General features: G+C 43.3%; 1 long non-coding RNA gene across 2 annotated transcripts in view; it reads right to left on the reverse strand.

Moving 5' to 3' along the window:
- The window catches only part of LOC141421589 (uncharacterized), a 123,470-nt gene extending 107,627 nt beyond the window's left edge, over nucleotides 1-15,843 (reverse strand). Inside the window, exon 1 of one of the 2 annotated variants that reach the window (XR_012446177.1) lies at nucleotides 15,385-15,843. This is a non-coding gene — a long non-coding RNA (uncharacterized lncRNA). The remainder of the gene's footprint in view (nucleotides 1-15,384) is intronic. The other variant, XR_012446176.1, reaches the window with a different exon arrangement.
- Between the last annotated feature and the right edge of the window lie 317 nt (nucleotides 15,844-16,160).

The following is a 16,160-nucleotide window of genomic DNA, read 5'->3' on the forward strand; positions in this document are numbered from 1 at the left end:
GGGATGACGTATGTTTCTCTGCTAGAGATTATGCATTAATAGCTCCTCCCCTCAGAAACACAGTAAGACCCATGTCATCCAATGACCTGCTCAGTAGTTGGTAAGGAAATGCTACCAGAGTCTCAGCTTCTGGAAACAGAACTAGGGGGTTAGCTATAACAAACACAGTAGTTACAATTAGTGAAACTCCCGTCCTAATTCCTATGCATTTCCCCCCACTCTTCTTGACATCATTCTTTGTAGACTTTATTTAGTAGTAGACAAAATATAAAATCAGCATTTTCTTTTTTAATGCTTCCTTTTTAAAATCATCACATGTAATTTTTCCTGAACTATTACAAATAGTTTACATTTAGAACAAATAGTTAACATTTATTTACCATGAGTATGTCTCTTAACCTAGTTTTTATAAGGGCTTTCTCATCAAACCATCACAATCACTGTGAAGTGGGGACTATTATTTTCCTTGTTACATAAAAAGTGAAAATTAGAGTTTAATTATCATTGAATGCCACACAAATAGTAATTGATTACTCTACGTCTCAAACCCAGGCATTGCAGCTCTCAAGTTTTTTCTATTTGAAGATCTAACTTTTAAAATTATAAAATATCTAAACTATGACATTGTAATTACATCTTTAAATCAATGAAACCCATTATGTGTGAAACAATTTGATAAATGTTTTCTAATTTAACTCTTAAACAAATATTTGCTGTTATTGTCATCATTTTACAGATGACAAAACTGAATGAAACTTTGAGAAGTTAGTGGGTGAATACAAGTGATATTAGTTTGATTTTTGATGTCTATTAGATTACTTGAGTCCTCCTTGAGTAGAAAGGTGACAGGTGTGACCCATGCAGAGAAAATGAGGAGGAAGGCAAGTGCAAGTGAAGGGTGACAGGGATAAAGCCCTACATTACAATATTGGCTCACTCAGCCTGTGCCTGGTCATGGGGAATACCTTTGATAGCCCCTCTTTTAGTGAGATCCATAGCCTATGCTAATATACTCCTTGAGTTGCTAAAGACCACCCATGTCCAAACATTCTCTCTTCTTGTTTGTTATGTTTTAAAGAAAATGCTCAATGTTTTCTAATTAAGTTGTATTAAGGGGATTTCAGAGTTGATGTGTAACATCTCATTTTCTCTTCATACTAATGGAATAACTTTTTTAAAGAAAACCTTTATGAGTAGCATTTGTTAGGGTACGAGGCCGGCCACCTTCTGAGAGGACAAAGGACACTCAAGACAAAGGAAGTCACAAGGTGAGGTTTATTTTCTAGCTAGCTAGGGTCCAAGCATCTGCCTGATGCAGCAGGTTTCAACAAGGACCCTGAATGCTAAGTTTAAGCAGATCTTATACTCTTTAAAGCATCAATCATTGTCACATAGGAATTCCTCATGCCCCTGGGGTCACATTTTCCTGACATTGCCCACATCCTGGTGGTGGGGTAAGATTATTTATTGGGAACTGGAGAAACACCAGAAGTTTACTTATCAGGTTTACCTGTCAGGAACTTGAAAAACACCAGATGTCTTAACATATTGACTCACATTCCATTCAGCATGATCAATCAGAAGCACTCTCTGTTTCCAGGAACTGTTTTACCTCCCTTTGTTCCAGGGAGTGGGGCTCGAGGTTACCCAAGTGTCATGCCAGTTATAGCTGATTTTTAGGCTAGGTGGGCTGCTAGTTAAAGTACCCCAACTTAGGCTAGGTGGGCTGCAAGTTAAAGTACCCCAACATTCCCCCCTTTAGATGTTCATAATGAGGAATCATGCTCATTTGGATGATACGCATAAACATGTCCAGGGCTAGGTAGCCCTTCATATTGCTGTCTCAGGACCATGAGTTGGACTGTACTAACTCGATCTTTTATGAAGGTCACTAGCTTATTCAGAATGCATGGACCGAAAGTTAGGATAAGCAGCAGTATAACCAAGGGACCCACCAGGATGGAGACCAAGGTAGTAAACCAGGGAGACCTATTGAACCAAGCTTCAAACCAACCTTCTTGAGCTTCTCTTTCCCGCTTCCTTTTTGCCAGTCCTTTCCTCACTTTAGACATAGACTCCCTAACTACTCCTGAATGATCAGCATAGAAACAACATTCCTTTCCTAGGGCTGCACATAGTCCCCCTTGCTGAAGGAACAAGTCTAGCCCCCGTCTGTTCTGAAGTACTACCTCAGATAGGGAGGTAAGGGATTTTTCTAGGTGACTAATGGAGGCTTCTATTCTCTCTATGTCCTCATCTATGGCCGCATGCAGTGAGGACATCCCAATATGTAGAGTAGCCAGGGAGGCTATGCCGGTTCCTGCTCCAGCCACTCCTAGGCTAAGTAGGGTAGCAATGGTTAATGCAGAAATAGGCTCTCTCTTTTTTCTTTCACCTGTTCCTGTATTCCAGTGTGAATATAGGCTCTCCTCAGAATGATAGATGATGCGGAGCAGCACAGTCACTAGGACACAGAATTCTTTGGAGCCTTTAAAGACATTAGTCAATAGGCAAAGGGTGAACCCAGACTGTGAGCATATCCACCATCCATTGTCTTTTGGAATTACCCACTTAATACCATCGCCCCAGGTGGGGTTGTTATCTACAATAGCACATAGGTCCTGTTTTCCCGCTGGCACCTTCCTTAAGCAGGTTCCTTTTAGTCCTATTGCCTCATAGAATGGGGGCCTCACATCATAGCACAGCCAGTAGGAGGTAGTCATATTAGAGCTGGTATGGTTCAATGTTAGGAATGCGGCATTTACCAAATTCCACAGGGGGTCCATAGACCCGGTCGTGGGGCTGGGCCTTCCCAAGGAAGAGCCAGTTCCTAGTGGTCCTGGAGTTGTGTGAGGCCGGGAAGGGACCAGGGTTGTGCGAGGTCAGGGAAGCGGCTCCACATAGGGTGGTTTAAGTACTTTATTGGGGCCTATCGCCTGAGTAGGGGCTGTTCACTGTGTGAGCCAGATGGTAAATAGGGCTCCCTGGTCTTGGGTCCCGAGCCTCATCAGGTCATAGCAGCGAATTCCCCAGATGAGGCCTGATATCCATCGAGTGTCAGCTTTACCTTTTTCTGTAAATTTGATTTTTACAAGGTCACAGCGGGGCCTCCAGCAGCTTCTTTGTTCTGTTATACAGCCCTTAGACATGGTAATTAGGTCTGTTCTTTCAGGGGGTGGCCACCAGAGTTTGCCAGTGGACACACAGGACCAGGAAGCACAAAAATAATTAGATGCCCCCCCACACTGTTTACCATTACTTTTACCTTTTAGGTGTCCTGGACAGATGTAAAACTTATCCTTCAGAATCCCCACACGGGCCACCAGTTTTGTCAGATCAAAAGTTAAATCGGGGAACCAGATGTTGGGAGGGGTCACCTTGGAGGTCTGAGTGAGAATCTCCCCTGTGGATGTATCTATGACCATCCAGGTGAGGTGGTAGGGCTGGTGGGGATTAGGTTTCTGGGCAGGTCCCACCCAACATAGACACAGAAGGCTTAGAATGCACAGGAGGAATTTTATCACCTTGCTGGCTAATGGACCTTGGGGTCTGCCCAGGTCACTGCAGTGGGGCATTGAGAGTCATATGGAGAGTTGCTCTGTACGTCTCCTGGTCCGGATGAGCTTCAGTTTTAACAGATTATTGGGCTGTCACCATGCAATCCACTCTCTAGCCTCTTCCTGTTCTTGCTGACTGGCTTGACGCACATGGGAGTGATGGACTCAAAGCCCGACGCCGTCAACCTTAAGAGCAGTGGGGGTAACCAAAATGACCATGTAAGAGCCCTTCCATCTTTCTTCTAAAGTGTGGGCTCTGTGTCTCTTTATCCATACCCAATCCCCTGGGACGATGCCATGTTCCGGGTTTGATGCATCTTTGGTCTCATACAAGGAGTGCACTAAGGGCCAGATCTCTCATTGGACCTCCTGCAGGGCCTTTAAGCTAGCCAAGTAATTTGGGGCCATACTGGGGTCTTGGTCCAGTAGAGTTCAGACAACAATGGGGGGCAGAGCACCATATAGAATTTCAAAAGGTGTCAATCCATGTATATATGGTGAATTTCGAGCCCAGAAGATGGCATATGGTAGGAGGGCCACCCAGTCTCCACCAGTCTTGATGGCTAATTTGGATAAGGTCTCCTTCAGAGTCTGATTCATTCTTTCTACCTGCCCTGAGCTCTGGGCGTTATATTCACAATGTAGTTTCCAATTAGTCCCCACTGCCCGGGCCCTTGTAGGACGTTACTGATGAAAGCCAGACCATTATCAGAGCCTAGAGTTTCAGGATGCCATATCTGGGTATGATTTCCTCCGGCAAAACCTTAGCTACAACCTGGGCAGTCTCTCGTTTTGTAGGAAAGGCTTCCACCCAGCCTGAGAAGGTGTCTATCAGAACCAACAAATACTTATACCCATACCTTCCTGGCTTCACCTCAGTAAAATCCACTTCCCAGCTACATCCCAGCACCCTCCCCCATACCCATGTACCTGTATGTAGGAGTCCCTTTTTGCTGGATTTCATAGCCTGGCACTGGCACATTGGTCCACAATCCTTTGAATCTGGGCTGTTTGGTGTGGGAACCGGAGGCGAGCCGACTAGAGCAGGCCAAGTAGTTTTTTCTTGCCTAAATGGTTGGCTCAATGTAGGTTGGAGAGGAGAAACAGTCCTAACTTTTCAGGAAGGATCAGTCGCCTTTCGTCATCACAATACCAGCCTTGCTGGTTGGACTCCAGGCATTGGTGACCTTGGATCCGCTGTCTGTCTTCCAAGGTGTACTTAGGTCACAGTGGCAAGCGCAGAAGCTCGGGCACAGGTAAAGTCAGCGCTAGGGTTGTGGAGGCCAAAGCAGCTTTTCGGGACACTTCATCCACTCGCCAGTTCCCCATAGCTTCCGGAGTCTGGGAAGACTGGTGACCAGGAACATGTACTACCACCACAGCCTGAGGCTTCTGCACTGCAATCAGTAGTCTCTGGATCTCCAGGAGGTTACGTAGCTCCTTTCCTTCTGCTGTAATGAAACCCCTTTCCCGGTAGATGGTGCCATGTACATGGACGGTGCCGAAAGCATAGTGGCTGTCAGTATAAACAGTCACTCATTTTCCCTCAGCCAGCTCGAGTGCCTCTGCCAGCATGATCAGTTTGGCCTTCTGGGCTGAGGTCCACAGGGGCAGCGGGGCACTCCAAATTATGCTCCCACCTTGGTCCACCACTGCTGCCCCCTCCTTACGCACAACATCCGAGACGAAGCTACTCCCATCTGTATACCATACCAGCTCGCTGTTGGGTAGGGCTAGGTCCTGAAGATCGGGGCATACTTGGGTGATTTCAGCTATGATCTCTTGACAGTCATGTAGGGAGACTTCCAGGTCCGGATTTGGCAGCAAGGTGGCCGGGTTCAGAGAGACTGGTTCGGAGAAGAGGATGCAGGGGGCATCCAGCAAGAGCCCTTGGTAATGAGTCAGTCGGGTGTTGGTCATCCATCTACCTGGAGGGTGCTTTGGGGGGGGTTACCACCTTCAGATGTTGCCCAAAAGTGAGCTTATATGCATCCTTTACCATTAGGGCAACTGCCACTATGATCTGCAGGCATGGGGGCCAGCCTGCTGCAACTGGGTCTAACCTTTTGGATAGATAAGCAACTGGATGCTTCCAGGGCCCTAGGCTCTGTGTTAATACCCCTTTCACTATTCCCCTCCTTTTGTCTACAAAGAGGGTGAAGGGCTTTAGAGGGTCTGGCAGCACCAGGGCTGGAGCTCTTAGGAGGGTGGTCTCAAGCTCCTCAAAGGCCTTCTGTTGATCTGGCCCCCAGACCCATGGGGCTTTATCTTTAGTTGCCTCATATAAGGGTTTTGCCAGTTCAGCATACCCCAATATCCACAGCCGGCAGTAGCCCACTGTCCCCAGGAACTCGCAAACTTCTCAAGCCAAGGTGGGGATGGGGAGTCTGAGAATAGTTTCTTTCATAGCATTCATTAAACATCTGGTTCCTTCTTTTAGTTCATACCCCAGGTAGGTGACTGTCTACAAACTTGAGCCTTCTTTGCACTGGCCCGATAGCCCAATTTCCCCAGCTCCTGGAGGAGGTCTCCAGTGGCTTGCCAGCACTCAGCTTCAGATGCAGCTGCCAGAAGCAAGTCATCTACATACTGCAAAAGTGTGACGGAACTGTGGCTCTGGAGATATGAGTCCAGATCCTGATTAAGAGCCTCATTGAACAGAGTAGGGGAGTTTTTGAAACCCTGTGGGAGTCTAGTCCATGTTAACGGTCTGGGGGTTCCCGTGTTTTCATCATGCCATTCGAAGGCAAAAATGTGTTGACTGTTGGGTGCCAGGGCTATGCTAAAAAAAGCATCTTTCAAGTCAAAAGTGGTATACCAAACATGGGAAGGGGGCAAATGGCTCAGCAAGGTATAGGGGTTGGGGACTGTGGGGTGGATGTCCTCGACCCTCTTGTTTACTTCCCTTAAATCTTGGACTGGCCTATAGTCTTTTCCCCCAGGTTTCTTAACAGGGAGGAGTGGAGTGTTCCAAGCAGAACGGCAGGGCCATAATATTTTGGCCTCCAGGAGATGGTTAATGTGAGGGGCAATCCCCCTCCATGCCTCGGAAAACATGGGATACTGATGGACTCGGATGGGCTGAGCCGAAGCCTTGATTTCTACTATTACCAGTGCTCGATGTTTCGCCAGCTCCACACCTATTATTTCTGCCCAAGCCTGGGGGAAGGTTTGAATCCAGTAAGTCATTTCAGGGGACCACTCAATAGGTTTTGGGGGAGGGTCCCGCAAGGAGAACAAGCGATGTTCATCCTCGAGAGACACAGTCAAGACTTGGAGGGGCTGTCCTCGCCCATCCATCACTTTGATACCATCCGGCTCAAAGTGAATGTGAGCCCTCACTTTAGTTAGCAGATTGCGTCCCAGAAAGGGGGCAGGGCATTCACAAATGACCAAAAAGGAATGGGTCACCTGATGCTGGCCCAAATCCACCTGACGCTTGCTAGTCCATTGATATGCCTTGGACCCAGTGGATCCTTGCACGAGACTAATTTTCTGAGACAGTGGCTCAGTAGGTTTATTAAGGACTGAATATTGGGCCCCTGTGTCCACCATGCATCTCACGGGCTTCCCCTCCACATATATGGTTACCCAAGACTCAGGGAGGGGTTCCGAGTCCCGTCCCCTCTAGTCATTGTCCATTTCAGTTAACAGGACCCGGGTGTCATTGTTGAGCCTGCTATTTGGCCTCGAGCAACCCTGGAGCTTGGGACATTCTCTCTTCCAGTGTCCATATTCCTTACAATAGGCACACTGTCCCTGGCCTAACTGGGGTTGAACTCTTCGGGGATTGGGAGGGCCAGTCTGTCCAGAGTCCAGTCCAGCCAAACCTTGGACCCCTGCTAGCAATATTTTAGCCATTTCCTTCTGCTGCTTTTTGTTTTCCTTACTCTGGTGTTCCCTGTCCTCCCTCCGAATCCTTTCTTGTAGTTCCTGATTTTCTTTCCTGATTCTATCTTCTTGCTCTTCTAGGGTTTCTCGGGTGTTAAAAACTCTTTTAGCTACTTTCATCAGATCCCGGATAGTCATTTCCCCAAGTCCTTCCTGCTTATATAGTTTCTTCCTAATATTGGGGGCAGCCTGATTTATGAAGGACATTATCATGGCTGACTGATTCACCTCTGCTAATGGATCTAGTGGGGTATAATGTCTGTATGCATCGTAAAGGCACTCAAGGAATGCGGCCGGGCTTTCATTCTCCCCCTGCACTATCGTCTTTACCTTAGCCAGATTGGTAGGGTGGCGAGCTGCTGCCCAGAGGCCTGCCATAAGAGTCTGGCGGTAGACCCAGAGATGCTCCCTACCTTCTGCATTCCCATAGTCCCAATTGGGTCTGTTTAAGGGAAAACGGTCATCAATCAGGTTTGGCAGGGTAGTCAGTTGTCCATTGTCACCAGGGACATTCTTTCTGGCTTCAGTGAGAATCTGCTCCCATTCCTCAGTGGTGAGCAGAGTCTTAAGGAGCTGCTGACAGTCATCCCATGTAGGACTGTAAGTATGTAAAATGGACTCGAACAGATCAGTCAGGCCTCTAGGATCCTCAGAAAAAGGAGGATTCTGGGCTTCCCAGTTGTACAGGTCACTACTTGAAAAGGGCCAATACTGATAGACATGTCCCCCATCGAGACCAGCACTGCCCAGAGCCCACACCAGGAGGATGGGGGGGCGGTGGAAGTGGAGGAGGGCTCCTCCTCCGGAATTTCTTCTCGCTGCCTATGGGGCCTGAGTCCCCTCGCCGGTCCGGAGACTGGGGCAGGGGGTGCAGATGGGGAGGCTGATGAATGGGGAGGTTCGGGGGGGCAGCTGCCTCTGGCTGGAGCGGCGCAGCAGTGGCATACGGCGGGGGGCTTGCCTCAAAATCTAAGTCTATCAAGGACGGATGGGAAGTCGGTTCTTCCTGCAGAATAGGCTTCTTAGGGGAATTAACAGGAGTGGGGGTGTTCCCCGACACGGCCAGTATCGTGGGCTGGTCTGTAGGTGCCACGTGGATAAACGGCCGCAGCCAGGAAGCAGGGTCCTCTACTAAAGTCTGCCATATAAGGACATAGGGATATTGATCAGGGTGGCCATGAAGACCAGGTTTATTAATGACATCGCGGACCTTCTTAATTGTGTCCAAGGAGAAGGTACCCTGAGGGGCCAGCCTACATTAAACGTTGGCCATTCCACTGACCAAAGGGCATCAAACTTACCTTTCTTAATTTCCATGCCATAATTGTGTCCCTTAGCACGGATTTCTGAAAAATGACTCAGAAGAAGGGTCTTAGGAGTTACCTGAGCCTGTCCCGTGATGATCAGAAGAGATGGACAAAGGAGACAACAAAGAATAAAGGAGACAATTCCAGCATACAAACAAATTCGCACTGGACTCTCCAACATACACAAGTACCGGCCAGTCAACCAGACTACTCTCACAGGCACACTTCCATTCACACCAGATTCAGGATCCTTACCCAAAGACCACCCAAACGGCGTCCACTGAGGACGCCAGCGCAGTTCCTGACCGTCGGGGATGTCTCCCACAACTTCCAATAGTGAAGCCTCCAGGGCTGTAACCCTTTCCCTCCACTCAATGAGAATTCCCAACCAAATTCAGATGGGGACCCCAGGTCCCTCCAAACAGAGATGGCCAATCATCCCTGTTCCCAGGAACCATTTCACCTCCCTTTGTTCCAGGGAGTGGGGCTCGAGGTTACCCAAGGGTCATGCCAGTTATAGCTGATTTTTAGGCTAGGTGGGCTGCAAGTTAAATTACCCCAACACACTTTCAATGTGGATGACATATATCACCTTTGATTCTCTGTTATTCTGCCCACCAAAATGATAGCATTATTAATAAGATAAGATGAATTCTCAATTCTCACTTCAGAATAATGACTAGAATCTGTAAAGGATTTTGGAATTCATGATAACCCTATAATTTTTTTTGCATTATTATCACACGTTTTTTAAGTGAGGTAGTCAAATCTGAGACTCACTTGCTCATTATGAGAAAAATAATAAGTGGCAAAGCACAAACTTTAACCCTTTTCTTACAAGATCCCAAGCTTTATTCAAAACATAATGCAGTTCCCTTCAGAGGACATAAATAAGTTCTAAACTCCCTATCATAGGATATGTCAAAGACAGGCAGAAAATAATTCTTGGCAAAGAGGGACATGGGATTCTACCTATAGGTAGAATCCAAAGTGCCTCTCAACTCTGAGAGGCTGAGTGAGATGAAATACAGCATCTTTGTAAATCATGACCATTTCCATTTAAGCTGAAATGTCCTTTTGATCCTCAGGTCAGGAGACTGAAAATTCAATGCACTCACTCTTGAGTAGAGGGGTTTGGGTTTTACTATTTTACTTTAGCATTTGTAACGAATGTCAACATCCACAATCTCATTTCATTTTTTCCACAATCTTGTGCAGTAGAGACATCTGTTTTAATTTCTTCATAATAAATTTGAAAATTAAGTCCCTTCAAGGAAGAAAGTAATTTGGCCCAATTTCGATAACTAAAAATTCATAGAATTGTGGCTAGACATTAATTCTTTCCTTTACATTTTCTGCCTTTGAGATTTGTACCTGATGAAAATACCTCCCCACTCCTCTTATTTTCTTCTAGCAATAGAAATGTCTTTAAAAGCTAATTTCTCTAGGAATGTCCAGTGTCTATTAAGTGTTGCTTTGTTATCTGTAATTTTATGCTTGCTCTAAACCAGAAAAATGCAAGCATTAACCAGGTAATGAGCTGTTTTATCTCTGTTGCCAAATAGTCTATGTTCTATTTGCCTCCTTTTAAATTTGCTGCTTCAGTGCTTTGTGGAGAGACCTGGCCTTAATCTATAAGAGCAGGCTGCCAGCATTTAGTTGGAAAACAATTTGCCTTACATTTGCATGGTTAGTGCTTTATATTTGAAATGGTATTGACATTAACACTCATGCCATTTTGATAACTAGACTGAACCAAAAAGAGAATCTAACTAAGTTGAAAACGGAACCAAGAGCATCGCAGGCACTGTTGTCTAGCCAGGTGCTGTGACAAAAGCAGCTGGAAGCTTTGCAGAAAGGAAGCCTAGAAGAATCACCTTGTGTGGGATTGGGGAACATTTGTAACTCTGTAGCCAGAATTCTCCTGCATACTCTGTGATATGTTCCTTGGTGTTAAAAAGACATAAGGTCCCCAGACAGGAGCAAAGCTAATTACACATTATTGAAACTTCCTTACTCTCACAGGAAAGAACCTGTTTATTGTTCTGAGAAAGAACAATAAGACCCCAAAACTCAACCTAGTTTTTCACCTCCTAAAGGCACACACATAAGCTTCTAATTTTTTGAGCTCTCCCAGATGCTTCAATGAACCTACATGTTTGCTCTGTGCTGTGATACAATATGCCATTCTAACTTAATGAGGGGCAAAAAGTCTCCTTTTTTTACACAAATGAAGCCACCATTGAGCACTCAAAATTATAATTTAGCAGATGCCTGGAAACCGCAGGTTGATAATAAAGGTGAACATATGGGCAGTTGCTTCCAGGAATGTGAAGCTTCAGAGGCTGAGGGAGCCTTGGAAGAGAACAAGTGCTATGCACAGTGGAGAGACCTGGAGCTGTCCTGCTCTGCATGTTGAGTCATGTTTCTCAGAGGCTGATGTTTTCTGTAGTTAAATATTTTGCTGATACCTGACCTATGGAGGGACAGCAGTAGAGCCTGAGATAAGTGAGAAGAATATGCAGTAATTAGTGAGGCAAAATGGAATGCATGTAATTTTGAATACTTTAAACAATAAGACCAAGCCAAAAAATGAAGAAATACATTATTTTTCCACATTGAAAGTACAGAGGTAGAGCAGGCTCCTGAGCACAGCAGCCTCAGGATCACCCTATTTCTGCTACACTGCCATAGCATCAGCTTTATTCTGAGGCTTCAACATCTCCTCCTGCTCCCTTGGTCACCATAAGATCTCTGAAGCAGTCAGGGAATCAGAAAAACTGAATAAGCTTGTCATACTCCTTGGAGAGCAAAACGTTGCTTCGCTGAAGACAACTAAATTCACAGCGAATTACTTCACAGAAGCACAGAAAACAAGGATAACTGGCCTAGTATCTAGTGTGACCTTGAAGGTGGGAAAATAACTTTTAAAGGGCACTCATTCTATCTAAGCATGTTACTTACAGTTCATTGCTGAAAACTTGAAATAATAAGGTAAAATAAATATTAGCAATCTGGATTACACAGATTGGGGCCAAAATGAGATCAATAATTGATCACAGATATAACACTACAATAAAAAGAAGAGAATGCTCATTCTTAACAGAAATTATTTTCATTAAACCTACCAGAGACCCCTGTATTGGGATACAAAAGTTAGGAAGAAGCTGGGCCCCAGAGGTCCAGGCATATAATCCTAGCTACTTGGGAAACCAAGCTCATGAAGATTTGGGTTTGAGGCCAGCCTGGAGGGGAAAAAGTTGACAAGATCCCATCTTAAGTAATAGCTGGGCACAGTGGTGCATGCCTGTCATTCCAGCTGAGTGGGAAGTCTAAAATAGAAGGATCATAGTCCAGTTCAGCCTGGGAAGAAAGCAAGACCAGATCTGCAAAATAACCAGAGCAAAAAGTGCTGGAGGCGTGCTCAAGTAGTTGAGGACTTGCTTAGCAAGTGCACAGACCTGAGTTTAATTACCAGTATATCCGGAAAAAAAAAAGTTAGGAATTTCTTATAAATGAGCAAATTTAAAGGAGGGCTATTTTAGACATGAAACTGAAGGATAGGGAGGACTAGGATTGACAGAACTAAAAAGAAAGTCACTAGAAGTTACGGATTAGCTTAATCAAAATGAACAAATGGCAGAGATCAGGTTCTGCCAGTAGTGATCTGGCTTGCTAAAACAGGATAAGTACAGTGAGACAGACATTTCTTATGTACTACTTCACATTATCTCCACTCAAATCCTATTTTGGCAATGTCTGAAGCAGCTAGTCCCATGCATTTTTGGCCATCAAACTAGCATCCTGTAAGTGTAACTTGCCTTCCAGTTTACTATGAGCCACTTTCTTTCTACCTGAGTCTTCTTAGAGACAAGGGAATAGGATAACTTCGGAATACCTTAGGACACTCAGATGCTTACAACTGAGAGAAGCAGAAGAGGCAACCAAGAGATCCGATGAGGCACTAAAGATGGGGCTAGATGCTTATCCTTTCCGTTCTTTCAATTGAGGGATTTTAGCTATTTGCCACAAAGTTCATAAAGCTTCTTAAAAATCCTATAAGCACATGCTCACTGGCTTCCAACACTAATGTGCTTTCATCCTATCCCAGAATTCACATATCTGTCTCTCCCAATAATCTTTTGAAACATAATTATCTTAAAGTGTTTTGGAAAAATAAACAAGTAAAAGCAAGAAAAACAGTGGTGTCATTTAGCGAATAGAAATAAACTAAAGGAACATCAGGCATTAAAAAGTAAGGATATTTTTTCAGACTTATTAAGTTTGAAATGTGACTTGATTATTCAAATAAAGCTGTTAATGAAAATGCAAATTTACATTCATATTAGAATTTAGTAGAGAAAAAAATGTGTGACAGTGTTTGCAGAAATGACAGTTGAAATAGCCCAGGACCTAGTTATCCATAAGTAGAAGACTAAGCAGAGGGAAAGGCCTGAAGGAATCAGAACTGGGAAAAACAACAGAGTATGGAAAAGACCTAGGATGGCCTTAAAATTGGTTTTCAAGAGTGAAAGCATAATCAGGTATATATGTGAATAAAAAACAAATATGGAAGGATTATAAAAGCTCTTCCATTCAAAGATTAAAATGAATTTTATGATTTTTTCATTAAAGTGAAAATTAACTCATGTTCCAAAATTCTAAACTGCAATAAGCAGTTTAAGCAGAAGGAAAATCAAAGATACAAGAAACACTCAGTTGAGGTAAGGCTATGTTCTCAGATGAACTGGGTAATGAGTTGTTCTCAGCACAGAAATGGGAAGGGAAGGTTTAGCTTCAAAACTTCTCTCTGAAGTACAATGGCAAGAGGAAAGAACAGGTTAATGTTATAAGAACAATTTTAGATGGAAAACAAAAATCAGAGCAATTATATTTGGTCACATTGATGATATTTGAAGCAAATTTGAGAGCAAACAATTTAAGAAGAGTGTAAAAATTGTAGAGGCAGTGCTGGAAAGAATGCCACAGGGGATTAATCAGAAATAATGTATCAATACAATAGGATCAGAACCATGAAGTATTGAGGAATAAATTAATAAAAATTTTGTAGTCTTTAAGTTAAATAACAAATTATTGAAAAAGGTATAGGAGCACAATTTAACAGGAAGCTATTTGGTATTCTTGACAGACTGACAATATGGATTGATGTTTGTACTAAATTAACATATAAAGTTAACATAATCCCATTAAAATAAGATAGTTTATAATGAAGGAAAACTGTTAAGTAGAAAAATTCATAAAAACAAAAATAATAGAAAAGAGTAAATCCTAGAAGATTTTGACAAATAGCAAAAGCTCATTAATTAAAACATTTTACAAAAACATGATAAGATAGACAATTCAAAGCAATATGGTAGGAACTCCTGGGGGAAAAATAACCAAAACATACAGAAATTAAGTATTTGAGAATCATGGCATGTCAAAGCAGTAAGAAAAAGACACTTTAATAAATGATATTGGAGTAAATAAACACAATTTTTTAAAACTACATTTCTATCTTATCCATAACCCAAAATAATATAATAATAGAGCAAAGAGGTAAAAAATAAAAAGAGAATATTGAAATATTAGAGGAAAACTTAAGAACTTCTTTTATTTTCTAAGAGAAGTTCTTTTTCCTACAAAATCCAATATCTACATTCACATTAAAATTTTCTTCATAGTATGAAAACATTAAAAAAAATTACTAAGAAAATACTGTAACATGTGTTACAGGTATAAATCAACTTAGACTGGCTATGTGTCATAACAAACTATGTCAAATATCATTAGCTAAACAGCAAAGATTTTCTTCTCACTCATTTGAACCTGTCCAAAGCAGGTTCAAGAGGCCACTCTGATCCAGGGCACTCAGGCACTTATACCACAGAGTGCACAACCTAATACCAGGCCCATTTCACAATGAGGCACCAAGATATACTGAAACAAGGGAAGAGAACCAGAGAACCTGTCACAGCTATTCTTCAATATTGCATCCCCAAAATGTCAGAAGCCATTGCAACTCATATAAGTTTAAAAAGCAAGTAAAATGGCTAGGCCAACCATCAAGCAGTTGAGTGATTGGAAGGAGAGATGTTTACAGATGAAAGACTAGTCACTTTAACATAGGAGAGTTCCTACCTATAAAAGGAGTAGAAAATTAGACAAAATATTTGAGCACTAGAAAGAGAAAATGCACACTGTTTTAATTATGTACCAAATGTTAAGCCTCAACTACATGAGAAATGGAAATTTTAGATGTATAATATTTTCCCTCTGTCAATATGCACAGATCAAAATACTATAGAAAGTATGGAGGAAAACATACATCTAATACATTATGGATTATAAATTGTTATAAGAACTTTAGAATAATATTTGAAAGTATTTGAGCAGTAATTCCTCTTGCAATCATCCATCTTAAATATGTACCATCACACATGTCCAAGAAAGTATATATCAGGTAGTTTATTGAAAGATTGCTTGTAAAAGCGTATATTGGTAAAATAACAAAGTCTCATGTGTAGATTAAATAAGTTATGGTGCAAGCATGTTAACTATTCTTGATAGGTTACAATCCACCGGCAGTTCAAACCCACTGTGGGGCTCCATCAAGCCCTGGCTCCTACCTCTTCTGGGTCCCTTAGTCCTTGGCTTCATGCTGATCCTTGCAGGGCCTTGCCTTTTCAACCTTTTTCAAAGATTTCTCCAGGACAGGATCCGGGTGGTCACCAACCAAACGGTTAATCAAAATTTCCTGGGAGGCATCCCCCACACGCAGCACTGAGATCACCGCCCCGATTGAGCAAGAAGTAGATACAGAAGACAGACCGTCGCCTCTTCCCTTCCCAAATTTCACATATATATACAAAAATGGGGGAATGATAGAAACATGCAAGCAAAAGTGCCTCCACTTTGGGCTGGGCTGGGTCTCCTTTCTGACCTCCGTTGTGCCTCCTGGTTAATGATAAAACCACCCCTCTGCTCCTGGAAAACACACCCCAGAGAAAACAACCTTCAGTTCGCAGACGACACGCACCAGAGACCCCTTGCTCAGTTGAGAGCTTTCTGCCCCAACGACCTCAGTAAATTTTTCACATCACCCACTTCCTCGTTCTCTCATACCAAGTATACATAAAAACCTTCCTGCCTCAGAGTCAGCTGCTGCACCACTCTCATGGGCAGCCTGGCAGCTTTAGCCTGTCATTAGACTTTGCCTGCTGAATGTGAGACTCTCTCTCGTGAGCGTTCTTTTGCTAGCGGTGTTTCCCTAACAATTCTATGAAACTATTACAAAAATTTACGAGCGGGACTAACACTAAGAGATAACATTGAGTAAAAGCAATCCAGGTTGTATGAAATGTGCTTTTTAAAAAGATATATTTACCATATGAGTCAATAAGTC

Source organism: Castor canadensis, chromosome 3 (assembly GCF_047511655.1).
Source record: "Castor canadensis chromosome 3, mCasCan1.hap1v2, whole genome shotgun sequence".
In the NCBI taxonomy this organism is placed as follows: domain Eukaryota; kingdom Metazoa; phylum Chordata; class Mammalia; order Rodentia; family Castoridae; genus Castor; species Castor canadensis.